General features: G+C 42.8%; 1 pseudogene; it reads right to left on the bottom strand.

Moving 5' to 3' along the window:
• Positions 1-206: 206 nt before the first annotated feature.
• On the bottom strand, positions 207-17286 carry LOC111974590 (putative palmitoyltransferase ZDHHC13; annotated as a pseudogene).
• Positions 17287-20480: the final 3194 nt, after the last annotated feature.

A 20480-nucleotide genomic window follows, 5' to 3' on the forward strand; every position in this document is an offset into this window, starting at 1 on the left:
AGGTACAGTACCAGTATTAGAAAAACTGCTCTAGAGAAACTGTATGCACTGCATGCTCCAATAAAAAGAGTTCAGTGACTGACAAAGCAATGCTTTGCTTAAACTGTCTACGGTGTTGGTCCTTCAATCTAAAAACACTCACAGCCTCTTGCGAACACTGTAAAACAGACATTTTAAAAGATCATTCTTCATAAAAAACACATTGATCAAAATATAACTATATTTATATTCATAAAAACACTGACTAACTTAATATACAATTTAAGCCATATTAAGGCTAATTTGACTTCACACAAATTATATTTCAAATGTTCCTTTTTTCCCCCTCATTAATATATACCAACGTAAAGCAGCAGCAGTCTGTACAAAAAGCAAACGCATAAAAAAAAAAAAAAATCAGTACAACTTCCTCCATGCTATTTCCCTTTGTAGTGGTGTTTCTTCACAGGCTGTCCAAAATATACAAAAGATTAAAAAATAAACAAGCTTAATCCATTTGGTCCAGAACAACCGTGGACCCAGCCCTAGCTGCCGTGGACCCAGCCCATCGTCTGACCCCACGGGGTCAGACGATGTCGGGGTGGCCGAACATCATGTGGTCTCGGCCGGGTGGGTACTGCTGGGTCCAGTCGACCATGGCGGGCTTGAACAGCCCACAGCAACGCAGCTGGAAGAATGACACCAGGTTACGCACCACACCCAAACTAGGGAGGGAGAGAAAAGAGAAGAATGGAGAAAGTGAAAGGGAAGCACTGGGCTACAATCCTAAATAGTGTGAGGGAACACTGCTTATTGCTTTTGTCACCAAGTAAACGGAACCGGCAGGTTAGCCTGATGAAGACCACTTACTTGTAAGGGTTCTGTCTGAGGGAGATGGATTGTGGGAGTTTCCTCTGACGAAGCATCAGGTTTGCCCTCTCTGCGGTGGTCAGGCCGTAGAACGCAATCTATTCAGACAGACACACGTCTAAGTAAAATAGAAATGCCACTTTGCCTCCAAATTGTCACTTCGGCTTACAAGTCCTTGCCGTAAAAAAATTATGATAAAACAACGATAAATAATGCATCAGTTTAAATATTTCCTAAAAAAAGACAAAAGCAAATAGCAGTCCAGCTCGCCTCCCAGCCCGGCATCATTAAGGCAGTGAGAGACATCTCAGTGTGAGTGGGGCCCCAGCAGGGGGGACTGGCCCTGGGGAAGGCGCAGCAGCAAGACGGCTTCAACACATCAATCATGAATAATACACGCAGCGTTTGATTCTGAGCAAATGAAAAGAAATACACAGCGAAAACAATGGCAGCTCGAGCAAAACGAGAAAAATCAAATAGTGTATGTAGCGCGAGTGCACATAGTAATGCATTAGTTCTTTAACAGCTCTGAGACAACAGCGGTTCAAGACATTATTCAAATACAACATGCTTACAGTTGTAGGAGTGGAGGTTTTATTGTAGCATCATATAGCTACTACATACAAGGAGCCAAGGTAAGGCGCTAGCTAGCATTAAACTTATCTTATAAAAAACAATCAATCTTAACATAATCACTAGTTAACTACACATGGTTGAGGATTTTCCTAGTTTAACTAGCTTGTCCTGCGTTGCATATAATCAATGCGGTGCCGGTTCATTTATCATCGAATCACTGCCTACTTCATCTTCGCCAAACGGGTGATGATTTAACAAAAGTCCATTCGCGAAAAAAAGCACAATTATTGCACCAATGTACCTAACCATAAACATCAATGCCTTTCTTAAAATCAATACACAAGTATATTTTTTAAAACCTGCATATTTAGTTAAAAGAAATTCATGTTAGCAGGCAATATTAACTAGGGAAATTGTGTCACTTCTCTTGCATTCTGTGCAAGCAGATGTAACAGTATAACTTTAGACCGTCCCCTCGCCCTGAACCGGGCGCGAACCAGGGACCCTCTGCACACATCAACAACGGTCGCCCACGAAGCATCGTTACCCATCGCTCCACAAAGGCCGCGGCCCTTGCAGAGCAAGGGGAAACCCTACATCAAGGTCTCAGAGCAAGTGACGTAACCGATTGAAAGGCTATTAGCGCGCACCACAGCTAACTAGCTAGCCATTTCACATCCGTTACACAGAGTCAGGGTATATGCAGCAGTTTGGGCAGCCTGGCTCGTTGCAAACTGTGTGAAGACCATTTCTTCCTAACAAAGACCATAATTAATTTGCCTGAATTTTACATAATTATGACATAACATTGAATGTTGTGCAATGTAACAGCAATATTTAGACTTAGGATGCCGCCCGTTCGATAAAATACAGAACGGTTCCATATTTCACTAAAAAAATAAACGTTTTGTTTTCGAAATGATAGTTTCCAGATTTGACCATATTAATGACATAAGGCTCGTATTTCTGTGTTTATATTATATCATAATTAAGTCTATGATTTTATATTTGATAGAGCAGTCTGACTGAGTGGTGGTAGGCAGCAGAATACTCGTAAGTATTCATTCAAACAGCAATTTCCTGAGTTTGCGAGCAGCTCTTAGCAATGCTTGAAGCACAGCGCTGTTCATGACTTCAAGCCTATCAACTCCCGAGATTAGGCTGGCAATACTATAGTGTTTATAAGAACATCCAATAGTCAAAGGTATATGAAATACAAATGGTAGAGAGAGAAATAGTCCTATAATAACTACAACCTAAAACTTATTAACTGGGAATATTGAAGACTCATGTTAAAAGGAACCACCAGCTTTCATATGTTCTCATGTTCTGGTATATGAAATACAAATGGTAGAGAGAGAAATAGTCCTATAATAACTACAACCTAAAACTTATTAACTGGGAATATTGAAGACTCATGTTAAAAGGAACCACCAGCTTTCATATGTTCTCATGTTCTGAGCAAGGAACTTAAACGTTAGCTTTTTTACATGGCACATATTGCACTTTTACTTTCTTCTCCAACACTGTGTTTTTGCATTATTTAAACCAAATTGAACATGTTTCATTATTTATTTCAGACTAAATAGATTTTATTTATGTATTTATTAAGTTCAAATAAAAGTGTTCATTCAGTATTGTTGTAATTGTCATTATTACATATATTTAAAAAAATTGGTTGATTAATCGGTATCGGCATTTTTTGGTCCTCCAATAATCGCTATCGGCGTTGAAAAATCATAAAATCGGTCGACCTCTAAAAACACACACACAGTTAGTTACCTGGTAGAGCTGTATGACCAGTAGTATGGAAGCCCAGGCGGTATGGAAGAAAGCTAGACAGAAGATGCCCAGTACCCAGGAAGAACAGCCCACCAGGGCAGAGATAACACCCCACACACCCTCCTCCTGGTAGTGCAGCGGACAGTGCTTTGACCAGTCTGGCGACACACACGAGAATGTCAGGCAACAAGATAATGCATTTACTTAAGAATGTACACAAATAAAGTGCAATAAAGTACTATTGTCTATGTGACTAATTGAGACTGTCACTCACACACGAGACATCCGTAGAACATCCACGCTCCCATCAGGCAGAGAGAGAACAGGAAGAGAACAAAGAAGTGGTGATTCCTGGCACCTGAAGAAAGTAAGGATGGGTGGGAGAAAGAAGACCGAAACTTTGTCATTAAAACGTAAAACACTGGTGCCGACAAAGTGGCTAATGCTGGCTGTGTATCCGAGTCAGCTAATCTTAAAAGAATACTGTATTTCCAAGTGTTCAAATACTAGTTGACTGCCACTACAATGATTGTATTCCACTACACAAACCTATTAGTGCGTATTGAGGCTTAGTGTAGATTATCCTACAAACTATATCTATAATATACGGTAGACAAATATATAAGCTCTGTGGTTTTAGTTACCTATGCAGCCATTGATCCAGATGGAGTGATGATCCTGTTTTGCCACGCAGGCGTCACAGGAGAAGCAGTGATTGGCCCTCATTGGCTTCTTCATCTGCATAACCGAAAAACAACCAATCAGCATTTCTTCATATAACCACATTTCCTAACATGTGAAAGCTTGAGCAAACATATTTGTTAATTGGAAATCTTCAGGATCCCGCTAATGGCTATGGTTTGAGTAAACATGTTGGAATGTGACCGGTCTACTTTGGTCCTTGTGGCTTACCATACAGGAAGTGCAGAAGATCCTGGGGTCCAAGCAGCCCGCCTCTGCCAGCAACACCACATTCTGTTGGAGACACAGAAGACCAACCAGATCAAATCACATCCATGTCATTGAAGTAGATTGGCAGCCATGTCACATGCCAACTACCCCTCGAGCCTGACCAGGGTAAATGTGACCTGTCCATAATGTTTTTCTAGCTGTCTTTAAAAAACAAAAAACAACAGTGATGGAACAACGCCTCTCCCGATGTCCTGCTCCTTACCATCTTTTTCTCTTCCTCAGTTGCCTTGACGATGCCGGGGTCAGTCCTACAGGAGCGGAGGTAGTAGTAGAGCAGAGCTGTGGCGTTGAAAGTGAACAACACCTGTACCGTGGCACTGGGACCATGTAGGGAGATGGGTTAAGGACATAACATCGCACCACATACAGTAGGTGTATTCCAACCTACCCTGGAAGTCACGTTCTACCTGATAATTCAATCGCACCCACCTAGTGTCCCAGGACTAAATAGGTCCCTGATTGGAGGGGAAGAATGAAAAAAACACAAATAAAATGACTGCGGTCCAGATTAGAATTTTATGGGTGTGAAACGTTAACTACTTTAGCACCTAAACCATGATACTGGACTGAGATGGACTTGGTATGAGAGCGCGGCGCAGCGGGAGTGCTGCAGCCTCTCAAGCACATAGCGGCATGGGTAGAAAATACCACCCGAACCCTATACTTTCGCACTGTCTACCCTGTACCCCGCCATCTGATAAAATACGCAAGGAGGAAGGAGCTCCGGTTCTCCTTAAAAGAGACGGACTTGGTTAGCCTGGACTAGAATGGGCTGGATTGAACTAGACCGAGATGGACTAGGACAGTCAATGACAGGGGAGCTGTTTAAGTGTTGATTCAGTAGAGTGTTAGATGCTGGGCAAATACAGAATGTAGAGTGCTGTGCTGGGTTGGAGTGCGAGTGTCAGTAGAGGCCCTGTGTTAAAGGATATCAGGCAGGAACCACAGGCACCAGGTGACCAGCATCCAGAAGACTGACGCCATGAGAGCTGTAGCAGGAACCAGCGACTGCAGGGCCTGGCTCGCCAACTGCCTGTAAGTGCGCACACACACACTTATTGTATACGTTATAACAGCGTTTCAACTCACAGAAGTCTTGTGTGAAAATGAAAAATGAGTTGTGCCATAAATGCTCCTAGAGAGTACATTTTCTACTTAATGAGCAGCCGTGTCAGCAAACGATTGCCCGGGGAGATTTGACGGAACCAAGCGCGGACAGTATGAATAAAAGCAGGCTACTAGTCAGGATTAGAGCGCCATCTTGCGGGAGGTCCCTAGTAATACCAACAGAGCTCTAGACATGGGGTGCACCGCGGGTCTCTCAATGCGTCGCAGTTAACTAGCAGTTGAAGAACACTCATAACAGCTGATCAACCCTAACCGCTGTGATGGCGTGTGCTCTCGTCTACTGGATTGACCACGGGCGGCCAATGTGCGTTCTCACCGTTGGGCCAGGTTGACCACAGCCATCACACAGGCAGCGAAACCCTTTAGCAGCAGGATTCTGAGTCAAGTCAGCTATCGCTCCCAAACTGCCCAGCACAGCAACGCTGAACATAAAACTGAAGACACACCTAAAGAGAGAGACAATGGCAGAGAGAAAATAATCACGTAAATAATCTTTAAAAAGAGAAATACTAATATTAATTTCAACCACAATGCGAGGAAAACTGCAGTGTTGGATCTCTATTTTAAGCAGAGGTTAATTATTTTTCTCGGCTTATGCTGGAAAATGGGTTAACATCTCTCACAGAATTTGTTGAGTTATATGAAAGTGTAGTGCCCCACACCCTGTGTGTTGAAGTAACATAGGCAGAGGAAAAATGTTTGTGGTGTCCATACCCGTATCGGTTAACTAGGCGCAGGCAGGCGGAGCTGGAGCGTATCCTCTCCTGCTTGATGTGGTTGAGCATGTGGATGAGCAGGGGCTGTCACCTGGTGGGCAGGTCTATGGGAGTGTGACCCTGAGAAGACAAACACAACACAGTCCCATCATCACTCACAATCCTTAGTTAACCTCACACACTACAGTCACGCTCATCCATATTTTTATATGTACATATTCATCCCTTTACATTTGTGTGTTAAGGTAGTGTTGTGAAGTTTTAATTACTTTTAGATATTACCGCATTGTCGGAACTAGAAACACAAGCATTTCGCAACACCCACACTTAACATCTGCTAACCATGTTATAGTGACCAATAAAGTGGTTGATTTTGATACGTAGTAGCAATCAATATGCACATGTCCATTTTCAATAGGCCAACACATGCATCTTCAGCCTTATATGTTAGTAACACTCCTGAAGTATGACGCATGCATCGATTAGTCTATGAATTGATAAACCCCCCCCCCCCCCCCCCAACCCGAGGTGTGTAACTGTGTGTGAAAGACAACCCATCGCTATATGGCAGCATAGTGTCCTCCAGGAGCTCACATTTACGATAGGATTAATTAGTGGTGTTGTGTGTAGATCAGGTTCTCACGTTGGCGTTCTCGGCATCCACGCTAGCCCCGGCCTCCAGCAGGATGTGGGCGGCGTCRACGTTTCCCGCCAGCACGGCACAGTGCAGCGGAGAGTTCCTGTTCACTTTGTCCACCGCACTCACCGACGCATTGCATTTCATCAGGAAGTTAGTGGGCTCGGGCCTGCATTCAATTAGTTGTTTATCGATTTCAGATCGCCCCACCCTAACCATGACCTTTCTTAGTAGTACATTACCAAAACAGCCTAATAGGCCAGTTATTGAGGACATATGTTATTGTAAGAATACATGGAAAATAAACAAATAATCATTGGGTTGCAGGGAAACGTACCCAATGATTTTCTGTGCTGCCAACATCAGGGGTGTCTGCCCATTTGAGTCAGGAAGGTCAACTTCCTACAACAGAACAAAATAAAAATAAACACTTGTTAGACTGAAGGGAGAATAAAAGAGAAAGTAAGGATGAGAAAGCACAAGAATGAGTGTGGCTGAGAGAGAAAAAGAGAGCAAGAGAGAAAGAGTCTCACCTGTCCCTTGGCCATGAGGTAGGCTGCTATGGGCATGTGTTGGAAGAGGATTGCCAGATGCAGGCTGCGGTAGCCCTCCCCGTCGGCCATAGATGGGTCGGCTCCGTACCGCAGCAGCTGGATCACCATGGAGAGGTGGCCCTGCCTGTCCACAGACAACCAAACATAAAATCACCAAACCATATTTATATGTACCCCATAACACAATTCATATCTCTGATTGAGAACCTTCTTAGCGCTATGTAGGTACAGATCCGGTGAAATATATTGGCACCCTTACACTTTTTCAATGGAGCAGAATGTTCTGTTTTTTTACCCTGTAAGCACCTGCAACTTACCATGAGATAAATAAAGCACCACGGTATGAGTCACAATACACATAAAACCTTGGAGTCAAACAGGGAAATGGTTCCAATCTTTTTTCCAACATTCATTTTTCCCGTAGGGGATTTTAGAAACACTTAAAGGGTTGTGTTTTGTGTAGGCTTACCCTGGCATGACGTTTTGATAACCATGTAAATCTCTCTAGGACAAGGTGACTAATCAATATATTCACCTGTATTTTACCCCCCCCCCCCCAAAATGAAACGCTAATTAGTTGCTAATGTGGCTATCATAAAGGACTATAAATGCAATGATCTGGACGAGACTGCCGAATTGAGGCAAAGGTAAGAATGGATTAACAATCTAATGTTAGCTAAATGTAGTAATGAATAAATGGACAATTCTATGAACAGTCTTGTGCAAGTTTTAAATTGACAATACCTGTTTGCAAAGGTGTCAGCTAGAGATGACGTGCAGGAGCGTGCAGGGATTTGTAGTCTTGCATGATGTCTACTTTGATGCTAATTAGCATTTTTAAATCTGAGAGTAAATAGAGGCAAATACATTTATAAAAGTCCCCCTGTCCGAGAGAGATTCACACGGTTATCAAAACGTCACGCCAGGGTAAGCCCTTATTTTAAGCTCTTCTAAAAATCCCCTATGAAAAAAATGATTGGAACCATTTCCCTGTTTGGCTCTATTACACAGTAAATGAGAACTTGGCTCCAACCAAATTAATTTGAATAATTTAGTCCAGGCCATTTTTTAGTTTGAAGTGAATCAAACAAATACACTTGTGAACAACGCAAGTTTTCCATTTAAAACGTATCTGAGAAGAAATAGTAAATCACGTAAGGGTGCCAATATATTTGACCGAAACTGTAAGGGTGGATAGAGAGGGAGAGAGGGGTGACCTTGCCTACCAACAAAGCAATTACCTTATGGCCCAATGCAGGGGTGTGGAGTTCAGGTCACCACCTAGCTGGTCTATGACGGCCCCTTTGGTTATATAATACCTATGAAAGAGCATTGAACGGACATATTAAAAATACACCTACCAATGTCTTTGCACAGGAATCTTCCGCTTAGCATGGGCTCCTCTTTGGGAATGACGTTGGATTGTTGTTTGTAAGAAAAAACTGGACATTCAAAATCTAAATCTAAATTCCTAATCAGACACGTGTTTGATGTAGAGTCCTTACTTGACCACCTCTGCGCGGTTGTTAATGGCTGCCCAGTGTAAGAGGGAGACATTCTCCTTGTCAGGCTGCCTCACATCGTATCCGGCCTCCACCAGTTCCTTACATCGGTCCAGGATACCAAACCTAGAATCCAAGCACGGGGGAAAAGATATTGAAAATCGATCCACTCGCCCATAGAATACATCTTTCTATCTCTGGTAAAATATTCTGGAAGGTGTACTGGAATATAAGCATGAATCAAAAGGAAAATCTGGTACACTAAATGAGGTTACCATTTTTCCAACTAGTGGTAAGCTACAAGATTGTTATGTCATATCTATGTACTGACACTAGGGGTAAGAATTTAGTCATGTTCATAAATTGATGCCATGGCTTTTCTGCATTTGGTCAGAAAAGTTATGCTAGTTATTAGCATGCATGACTACATGGTTACATGGTCTGGTTGGAGAACAGAGATGTTGAGTTTGAGAGAGAAGTTGCCGGAAGGATGCAGGATTTTCACAGGAACAAAACCGAACACGTGGTCCCGTGCGGCTCACTTTGTAGAGCATGGTGCTTGCAACACCAGGGTTGTGGGTTCGATTCCCATGGGGGACCAGTATGGGGGGGGAAGTATGAAAACGTATGCACTCACCCCTGTAAGTCGCTCTGATTAAATGCATCTGATAAATGACTAAAATGTTGGCACCAACCAGAATTTAAGGAACACCAGAAATATTGATAGATTTGATTCTGATTTAGCTTAGAATTACATTGATAAGGCATTGATTGAGTAAGCTATCTATCAATTTTCCGTTTTTCCTGTGCCATCCAAATTTGTGCATTGCCAAGGTAACATGACTAAAGAAAATCGTTTGTTATCAAACCAGAAATTCGCGGCTCGCTAGTAGTTTAAAAAACGGCCCGCAACATGGTTAATAAAATGATATAAAATGTGCACCAACTCGCGTAGAAAGGGAAGAAGGTACAGTAGCTCCGGTAATATAGAGCATAGCTTTTGAGTGGTTTGGGCTAGAAACTCACGGTTTTAAGTGATGTAAAAGCTCAAGCACGACTGTCACGGTGCTCCGTTTTTCCTCTTTGACAGCGTGACAGCAAAGTCAGACTGGCCCGTTTGGTCTTACAAACAAAATAAAAAGTATCCACTTCGCGCAACCGCTCCAATAATTAAACAACAAAAGAAGAAACCCCATCACTCTGAGCAGAAACAACAGATGGAGAAAAGCAGCTAAGTAGCCAGTGTGGTTAAAGGATGAATCTGGCTGCTCGAACAGCTGTCACACGTGATAATTTATGGAGAACTCATTCTGAATGACATCACTCTGAACTCGGTTTGATATTCTATTTGTAGAACGCATAGGGTTGCATTCTGTGCTCAGTCATTCATTTTGATATGAGAAACACCATTATATGTTGGTATCAAGGAAGGGATTCGATTAAGCCGGCCCGGGCTGGCGTAGTTTGCACCGAGTGAAAAGTGACTGCATTTGTTTCGGGACAGAGCAGCCTGCCATGAGCCGGGTGCCCTATTCTGGCCAACGGCAAAGTCGGTTTAAAACAAAAGTGATGTAGGTTAAGCACTAGTATTCTGTGTTTTCACATGCAAAAGTGATAGTTTAAAAAAAATCTAAACTATACTGAACAAAAAGATAATTGCACCATGTAAAGTGTTAGTCTCACGTTTCAGGCGTTGAAATAAAAGATCCCAGAATGTTCCATACACGCACAAATAACTTATGCACAAATGTGTTTACATCCCTGTTAGTGAGAATTTCTCCTTTGCCTAGATAATCCATTCACCTTACAGGTGTGGCATATCAAGAAGCTGATTAAATAGTGTAATTATTATACAGGTGCACCTTGTGCTGGGGACAAAAGGCCACTCTAAAATGTTCAGTTTTATCACACAACAAAGTTATGAGGGAGTGTGCAATTGGGATGCTGCCTGCAGGAATGTTCACCAGAGCTGTTGCCAGATTAATTAACATTAAATTCTCTACCATAAGCCGCCGCCAATGACATTTTAGAGAATTTGGTAGTACGTCCAACCGGCCTCACAACCGGCAACCACGTGTATGGCATCTTGTGGGCGAGCGGTTTGCTGATGTCAATGTTGTGAACAGAGTGGGTTTATGGTAGAAAATCGTGCATCGAATAAGGTTTCTCAGTACTGTCTCATCTGTGTCTGTGGGACTGAGTTGGGCCTCTGGGGCTTGGCACTGGCAATTGATTTATGATGACTTGGTGATAAAACCTGCATTCCATAGAATGAGTTGGTGTTTGTATACTGTGACGTACCAGGGAGATGTCTCTGGTGTGGACGGCTGATGGGAAGAACCTCGTCTTAGGGGCCAAACCCTGGTTTCTACACAATTGGAAGAGTCTTCACAGTAAACGCRATCTAGCTGGGTGAATACTCCTTTCTCACATACAAATCCTAACCTTTTGACCCATTTCAGACATCTGCAGTTTGTCACGTATTCAGGAGGATGTGTCTTAACTATAAAGATACTGTGGCTCAGTTCTGCTCTCAGCGAACACTTAAGCGTGGTCATTGACCAGCTTCATTATTGCAATAATTAAAACGATATTAAAGAATGATTGTTTGAAGAAATAAAGTCTCTGTCGCTTGGTTAGAATTTCCACCACAGGTTATGTTATGGGCAGGCATAAGCTACGGACAACAAACTCAATTGCATTTTAAAAATCAATGGTAATTTGAATACACAGACGATGGGATCCTGAGGCCTGAGATCCTGATATCACTGTGACGAGATCCTGAGGCCCATTGTCGTGCCATTCACCAAAGATTAAGATAGGCAAAAGAACACTGATACTGGACAGAGGAACTCTGCCTAGAAGGCCAGCATCCCGGAGTCACCTCTTCAACTGTTGACGTTGAGACTTGGGTTTTGCGGGTACTATTTAATGAAGCTGCCAGTTGAGACTTGTGAGGCATCCGTTTCTCAAACTAGACACTAATGTACTTGTCCTCTTGCTCAGTTGTGCACCGAGGCCTCCCACTCTTTCTATTCTGGTTAGAGCCAGTTTGCACTGTTCTGTGAAGGGAGTAGTACACAGCGTTGTACCAGATCTTCAGTTTCTTGGCAATTTCTCACATGGAATAGCCTTCAGTTCTTCGTTTCTGGCCATTTTGAGACTGTAAATCGAACCCACAAATGCTGATGCTCCAGATACTCAACTAGTCGAAGGCCATTTTTATTGCAACAGTTTTCAACTGTGCTAACAATTCCAAAAGGGTTTTCTAATAATCAATTAGCCTTTGAAATGATAAACTTGGATTAGCTAACACAACATGGCATTGGAACACATGAGTGATGGTTGCTGATAATGGGCCTCTGGAATATCTACGTATGCGTACATCAAAAATCAGCTACAATAGCCATTTAGAAAATGAATGTCTACACTGTATTTCTGATCAATTTGATGTTATTTTAAAAGACAACATTTTTGACTTTTCTTTCAAAAACAAGGACATTTCTAAGTGACCCCAAACCTTTGAATGGTAGTGTATATTTTATGGAAAAGTGATGTATGTTATCTGAACTATGCATCATGCTGCCTTGTTGACAACATGACTGAGTGCCACAGATTACTGTACGATTATTTCTTATTTCAAACAAGGTCTAGATTATGAACGACTCTTCACGGAATGCATTGCCTGACATCAGACTGCTAAACAGCCATCACGAGCACATCAGAGGCAGCTGTCTATAGACATAGATTAGGGATCACTAGCCACTTTAACAATGTTCCGTATCTAGCATTACTCGTCTCATATGTATAAACCACAAAATTCTACGGTATCTTTGTCACTTTTAAATTGTGTTTACATATTGCATCACCCATTTCAAATGTATATACTGTATTGTATTCTATACTACACCACTGAATGTTAAACAGCCATCTCCAGCACAACAGAGGCTGCTGCCTATAGACAGATTAGGAATCACTGGCCATTAAGGAAATGAAACACTAGCCACTTTGATAAATGTCTCCGTATCTTGCATTACTCTATACTATTCTACGGTATCGTAGTCACTTTAATCGTTTGTAAATATTACGTCACCCATCTCATATGTAAACTCAGCAAAAAAAGAAACGTCCCTTTTTCAGGACCCTGTCTTTCAAAGATCATTCGTAAAAATCCAAATAACTTCACAGATCTTCATTGTAAAGGGTTTAAACACTGTTTCCCATGCTTGTTCAATGAACCATAAACAATGAACATGCACCTGTGGAACGATCATTAAGACACTAACAGCTTACAGACGGTAGGCAATTAAGGTCACAGTTATGAAAACTTAGGACACTAAAGAGGCCTTTCTACTGACTCTGAAAAACACCAAAAGAAAATTGCCCAGGTTCCCTGCTCATCTGCGTGAATGTGACTTAGGCATGCTGCAAGGAGGCATGAGGACTGCAGATGTGGCCAGGGCAATAAATTGCAATGTCCGTACTGTGAGACGCCTAAGACAGCGCTACAGGGACACAGGGCGGACAGCTGATCGTCCTCGCAGTGGCAGACCACGTGTAACAACACTTGCACAAAATCGGTACATCCCAACATCACACCTGCGGGACAGGTACAGGATGGCAACAACAACTGCCCGAGTTACACCAGGAAAGCACAATCCCTCCATCAGTGCTCAYACTGTCCGCAATAAGCAGAGAGAGGCTGGACTGGGGGCTTGTAGGCCTGTTGTAAGGCAGGTCCTCACCAGATATCACCAGCAACAACGTTGCCTATGGACACAAACCCACCGTCGCTGGACCAGACAGGACTAGCAAAAAGTTTCACCCCCCCAGCAATAAGACTGCTGAACAGTTAATCAAATGTCATTTTTGTTCCAATGCTGCTACTTGCTGTTTATTATCTATTCATAGTCATTTTACCCCTTACTTACATGTACATATTACCTACTAACCAGTAACCCCACACATTGACTCGGTACCAGTACCCCCTGTATATAGCCTCATGTTATTTTATTTTTTTAAACTTTAGTTTATTTCGTAAATATTTTCTTAACTCTTATTTTTCTTACAACTGCATTGTTGGTTAAGGGCTTGTAAGTAAGCATTTCACAGTAAGATCTACACTGGTTGTATTCAGCGCATGTGACTAATACATTTGTATTTAATTTGTTAAGCACATATTTACTCCTGTGCTTATTTAAGCTTGCCATAACAACGGGGTTGAATACTTATTGAATCAAGACATTTCAGCTTTTCCTTTTTATTCTAAAAACATCATTCCACTTTGAAATTATGGGGGATTGTGTGTAGGCCAGTTACAAAAAAAACTCAATGCAATCAATTTTAGATTCAGGTTGTAACCCAACAAAACTTGGAAAAAGTCAAGGGGTATGAATACTTTCTGAAGGCACTGCTGATGGGAGGGCATACAGGCTGTCGACTATTAACGCGTCATTTGTCTAAATGAGTACCGGAAACACTTCAGCCACTACCTTTTTATTCGACACTAGGTTTTTGCAAAATAGTGTTTGAACACCGCACAAGTTAATGGAAACCGCTAATGATTGAAATGACACCCACCCTGTATTCAAGAGCATGCGTCTCAAACGATAGCGGGCACAACACACAAACCTCAGATGATGTAAAGTATGGTCTAAGCTACATGTTTACTCATTTTTTWAAAATAATTATCTTAAAAAGGTTAATAAATGCCATAATTGTTATAATCCCCACCATTTATTTATTATAAAATAATGACAATCCTGTTTGGAAGCTTTTCAATTCCAGCAAACTGTCTTTTCCAGTGATGAAGACATATCTCATGGTATGGTATGCAAAATGGATAAACTGAGCACCTTCATCTCCTGAATGTTTTGTCATTCAGGTCTAAAAAGTCACTTTCTGACCACTTCTTCCATGGGCAAACATGTATGGAAAGTTTTGTTTAAATCAGAAAAGGTATGTTGTCAAAAAGTGATTGAATTAAAAATGGATTTACCCTAAAGTTAATCCTACGCCTCCTCCAATGCATATATGTGTTCTGTGGGTTATTACACACAGACGTGACGTAAGCTGAGGAAAAATGTAGTTAGCTGAGGCAAGCGAGTGTTAATGTTATAGTTTGCCAACTTAAATGCTAACCTAGTTAGCTAGCTAAAGTCAGCTAGACAGCTAATATCAGCTAGACAGCGTTAATAACTTCCGTGTGTAATAATTTGGGCTGTAGAAAACATAAATGCAACTATAATTTGCATTATAAACTATAATTACAGCACAATTTTGAATACAGGTTGCACTCCAAAATTCCCAGTAAGGAAACAAGTTTGTTGCCTGGAGTGCATGCTGACACAGTCTCCAGAGAAGGTAGTGATCACACAGAGAGAAGATCTGTTTGCGTGCGTCACCTCACCCCCAAAGGTTTTCTTTACAGATCTACACGATTCACGTAGATGAATATCGCCAAAGAGTGACGAGTTTGCAATCCCTGAAAGCTATTCAGTCCTCAGTATTGCCATTTGACCCGAATGCAAAGTGTTATTCTTACTAATCTGATCACTACTGCTTTGTGGATCTCCAGGGATGATTTCAAATTAAAATATATTACCCATATTGTACACTACTTTTGATCTGAGCTATGGGGCTGGGAGCAGAATAATCGCACTGTGTGGGCATTAATAGGGTTTAATATGAGACACAACAGTGGTGAATCTTACTGTGTTGCTTTGACAATGTCCCAGCTGCTGCTGTCATCCATATGCGACCGTTTCTTGGGCTGCTGAGTGGGGTCTATCTGGTCAGCTCGTGGGCCAAATTGGCCATGGAAAGCAGGCATGAACCCGTGCGCCAAACCACCGCCGTGACCCCCGAATCCATGCACCGCAGGCCCATGCGAGTGACCCCCGTGGCCTTGGCAACTGTCATGGTTGTGAACCTGTCAAATACACAAAAAGAGAGAATGGGTACATTATCAACTATAGATAGAAATTCTCAATTTTGGTGAGTTTGCCTGACTTGCAAATAGATGATACGCAGTGATTGACATTAAGGGTTGGCCTACTGCCTCGGGCAATTGAACTGAGCAATCATGCAAGTTGAGCCTGCTCTGAGGTTGACCCATTGGGCAGGTGATATTTTTTTTTTTTTTAAAGGACAAAATCATGAAAACAACCAAACTGCAAAGAATTCCAGTAGCCTGATCTTTCTGGCTCCTCCCCATTATTTAAGTAAAAGACAGAAAATGTATGACATTTAGGAAATTATGTGGTAATGGAATTGCGGTGAGACTCAAATGTATGCCAAACAAAAAACATTGATTTCAAAGTTTAACAAACCATAAAAACTCCATGTACAAGAACTACTTTGAACAACATACACCGAAGATTTTACAAAAACCCATTTACTGCAAGAACTGTGCAGCTGCAAAGTGTGCTAACAGAATTTCGGTAAAATCTCCCTCAGTTTTTTATCTGTCCACATTTTCCAAACATTCTGTTAAATCCCCGAATTAAGATTCAACAATGTTTGCAGAATGAAATGGGGCACCAGCTATGACACATCTATTATTTTGGTTAACTACAGTAAGTGGATTTACACCCAGTAACAGAATTGCGATAACAGAATTTAATCATGGGTCCCTGATCTGTACTCCACAGAAATGCATAATTATGGATATGAAATGTAATATAATGGTTCATTGGATCAGTCAAAAAAAGTGTACATATACTGTTGCCATCTGGTGGCCAAAACCTACATTTCACCTGGGCTGGAATAATACATGATGGCCTTTTTCTTGCATTTCAAAGATGGTACAAAATAAATTAGAAAAGAACAGTTGGTTTTTTCTTTGGATGATCTTTTACCAGATCTATTCTCCTACATTTCCACACACTTTAAAGTGTTTCCTTTCAAATAGTACCAAGAATATACATATCCTTGCTTCAGGGCCTGAGATACAGGCAGTTAGATTTGGGTATGTTAGTTTAGGCGAAATTTAAAAAAAGGGGCGGATCCTTAAGAGCTTTTTACCAGCTAGTTGAGTTGATGTCTATTCGGCAGCTAGTTAACTAGGTGAATTGCAGCTTTGTTAGGAAGTTAGCTACCTAATACAGTTTCCCAGTTTTACGACACACACATACCTAACCACAGTAGCTATACTGAATAACGTCAGCTGCATAGACGATGACAGTTGTCGGTAATCTGACATTACATACCTACTGATCAGTGCTAGTTTAGTTATTAGTTACCTATCTGCCATGGCGTGCATGACTGTTACCTCTTCTCAATGGCATTTCCCCAAACTTGCTGCCAGTTCATATGAAGCGTCTAACCTTAGGCTAACTAGCTACCTAGCTAGATATGCTGGCTATTTTAGCACCGCTCTAAATAGAGAGCAATTATTCCCTTCCTCTTCAATCAAGAATCACTGTAAAGTTAAACTTACGCCGCTATCTCCCTTCCAATCCATTGTACAGCCAGAAATGTGACGAGAGGACAACGAAAATCGTTTAATTTTGCGCGAACTCCCTTCGGCCTCAACTTCCTTCTTCTTCTTCTTCAGTGGTTTTATATGGCGCTTGGCAACCAACTTTAAGGTGCATTACATCCGCCAACTGGACTGGAGTGTGGACAAAAGACAGTGGATGTCTAAATCCTACCCAATAATGTTGAGTCTTTGCCCGACAAAGTAATGTTAGGATATATAAGTTGTCCTGTACGAGCTTTTCTGCCGAATAAATTACGTTGTTATACACTGCTCAAAAAAATAAAGGGAACACTTAAACAACACAATGTAACTCCAAGTCAATCACACTTCTGTGAAATCAAACTGTCCACGTAGGAAGCAACACTGATTGACAATAAATTTCACATGCTGTTGTGCAAATGGAATAGACAAAAGGTGGAAATTATAGGCAATTAGCAAGACACTGTTTCTGTATGATATGTCGGATTAAGGAATAAAGACAGACACCAATGTTAAGTTCAATAGCCTTGTTAAGCATTGTACAAGTCCCTACGCGTGGAGTCTGGGGAACAGTCCAACTAGTCGATTACCTATCAACTAGACTCCGTAACATCATCCTTTTCAATAGAAAGTGCAAACATAACGGCATAACATTGAGTTCTTAACAGTCAAGTCATAACAATTGAAAAGCATGACATTTTCTTTTTACTTCAGCTGTCATCTTCCTTTTTTAATATTTTTTTTACATTTTTTAATATTTTTTTAATTAACAGACAACAAGTTAAGTCTCTTGCTTACAGAGTAAGCCTGTCCGGTGGCTTGCACAGCCGACCCACCCGTGAGTAAGTATTGGCTCTGACAGGGGTAGGATTAGGGCCACGAGCTGGAGAGTTTGGTGGGGTAGAAGCTTCACCTTCAGTTGGCTCATGTCTCAATTCTGCACCCCTTACCCTTAGGCCTGGACTGTGATCCAGCTCATCTAGGTGAGTGTATGGCATGTTCTGGTTTGTCTGCCCTGCTCAACGCGAGATCCACCCGATTGCGACGATAGAGGAGCCACCAACATCCACCAGGTAAGAACGTGTGCAACTCTCTGGTAGGCATGTGCCCAGCCTCCAAAGTCCTGTGTGGTCTCCGGCAGCGGTTTCATCCTTTATAGTTTCACCCACTCCAGCTCTGGTAGTCTCGAGCAGTCCGGTCGTAGAGCACTTAGCGAGCTGCTTTCTGTGACCAGTTTGTCCGTGAGCAAACCATGACGCAGGGTTCAAGTAGCTTGTTAGCTACGGGGATATGTAGTCTTCAGACGTCTGGACAGAAGGCGTTGTGCTGGGCTGCTGTCCATGTTTTTCGGTGGGGTGTTCTCGCACTGTAAGATCGCTTTCCATGGGTCGTTGCTGTCGCGCAAGGCCTGCTTAACAGGTTTTTTGCAATCTTGACAGCTGATTCTGCCTTGCATTTGCTTTTGGGTGTCTTGGAGAGGAGGTCACGTGGTCAAATCCATTCTGAGGCGAAACGCTTGAACTGTGCAGTGAATTGTGGGCCATTGTCCGTGATATATTGTCAGCGCTGACCTTGCCTTGCAAACTGCGCCGTTGCAGCGCTTTATGACCGTCTCTGCAGACAAGTCAGGGAGCAGTTCAATTTCCCAAAAGTCAGAGTAATGATAACGAGGAGAAGATAGTCCTTTTGTCTGTGGCTGAATAAGTCCTATGCTGATGATTTGCCAGGCCGTTGTGGGCAGTTCGTGTGACATCATGGTTTCCTTTTGCTGTTCAATGAGCGTACTCGTTGCATTGGGTAAGTTGCTGACAAAGTCTTTAATTTCTGCTTGCATGTTTGGATTAGAATATGTTTCACGAGCCTGACGGTAGCATGCGTCCACTTCCAACGTGACTGGAGTGTATGGCGGGTAAGCATCTCTGGAGTAGTGATTGGGGATAATGACCTTCTGACCTCTGAACAAGACGCCATTGTGCACACTGATCGTGCATCTCGAAAGGTCCAGTATTCTCTCACTGTGGGAAAGGTGTCTCCTCTTTCAGATATGGCCAACCTGCGAGAGCCATGGACTTACGGTGACTGTAGGGTGTTCGTCCTTGTCAGTATGTGTGCCTGATTGGGCTAGGCGGTGATCTGTGACGTTTAATAGTCTGCTCCTGATTGATCTGTTGAACATCTTGTTGTGTCTGCGGGTGGAACAGATGGCCTTGCCGCTGATAGGCAGTGCCTCTACTGTACATTGTGCTGTTGCCTCTGCCTCAGTGTGTCGCTGATGTAACATCTCAGGTCCTGGCTTGTAATGACCTTTAGGCTGTAGTTTGCAGAGTCAGGAGCATATTTTGAAGCCTCTTGGGCCGGTTGAGGGAGAGGTTTACTGAATTATGGAAATGAGTGGTTTGTGGTCAGTTTCAGCGGTGACAGCTCTCGACCATATAAGTAGTGATGGAATCGGCTGGCAGGGAGAAGACGATGCTGGCACTCTTTCTCAATTGTGCATAGTTTTTGTTCGGTGGGGGTAGCGCTCTCGAGGCAAACGCAACGGGCTGGCCTTCCTGCATAAGGCAGCATCCAGTCCCCTTTGGCTAGAGTCGCTCTGGATTGTGACAGGCGTCGTGACGTCGTAGTAGCGCAACACTGGCATGGATGAAGCCAGAGATTTCATCTCCTGCACTGCGGCCTCGTGCTTGGTAGCCCAGTGCCATGGTGTGTCTTGTGTAAACCGGCGCAGAGGCTCACAGACTGCTGATAGGTGTGGCATGAACTTTGCAAAGATAGTTTGAAAGCCGATGAGAGCGCTGTACTGCTCCTTTTGCATCCGACGGGTTTGGCAGGTCGAGGATCGCTTGGACCTTGTCTGGGTCCGGCTTCAGGCCTTTTGCCGAGAGAATGTGGCATGGAGGTGGACGTCTTTCACTGAACTGCAGCTTTCTTCAGGCCAAGACGAAAGCTTAACTGATCGCAGCGCTCCATCAGTGCCAGGAGCTTCAACATCGGGCGCGTTCTGTTTCTTTCGTTGTTTCACCACAGCCTACGATCAGGATATCATGGCGATGGGTCTCAATGCCTTGAGCCCAGCCAGTAACTCGTGCTGCTTGCGTTGGTATACCTCAGGCGCCACTGAGACACCAAACGGGAGCTTGAGCCAGCGTTTCCGACCCAGGGGTCCAGAAGGTAGTCATGAGGCTGCTTTCTTCGTCCAGCTTTGCATTGAAGGAATGCTCTCGGGCATCCACCAAGGTGAAAATCCTGGCCTTGGGAAGCTTATAGAGGAACATCCTCTCAGTGTCGGCATGATTGTAGTGG

The sequence above is a fragment of the Salvelinus sp. IW2-2015 genome, linkage group LG15 (genome assembly GCF_002910315.2).
Source record: "Salvelinus sp. IW2-2015 linkage group LG15, ASM291031v2, whole genome shotgun sequence".
NCBI lineage: Eukaryota > Metazoa > Chordata > Actinopteri > Salmoniformes > Salmonidae > Salvelinus > Salvelinus sp. IW2-2015.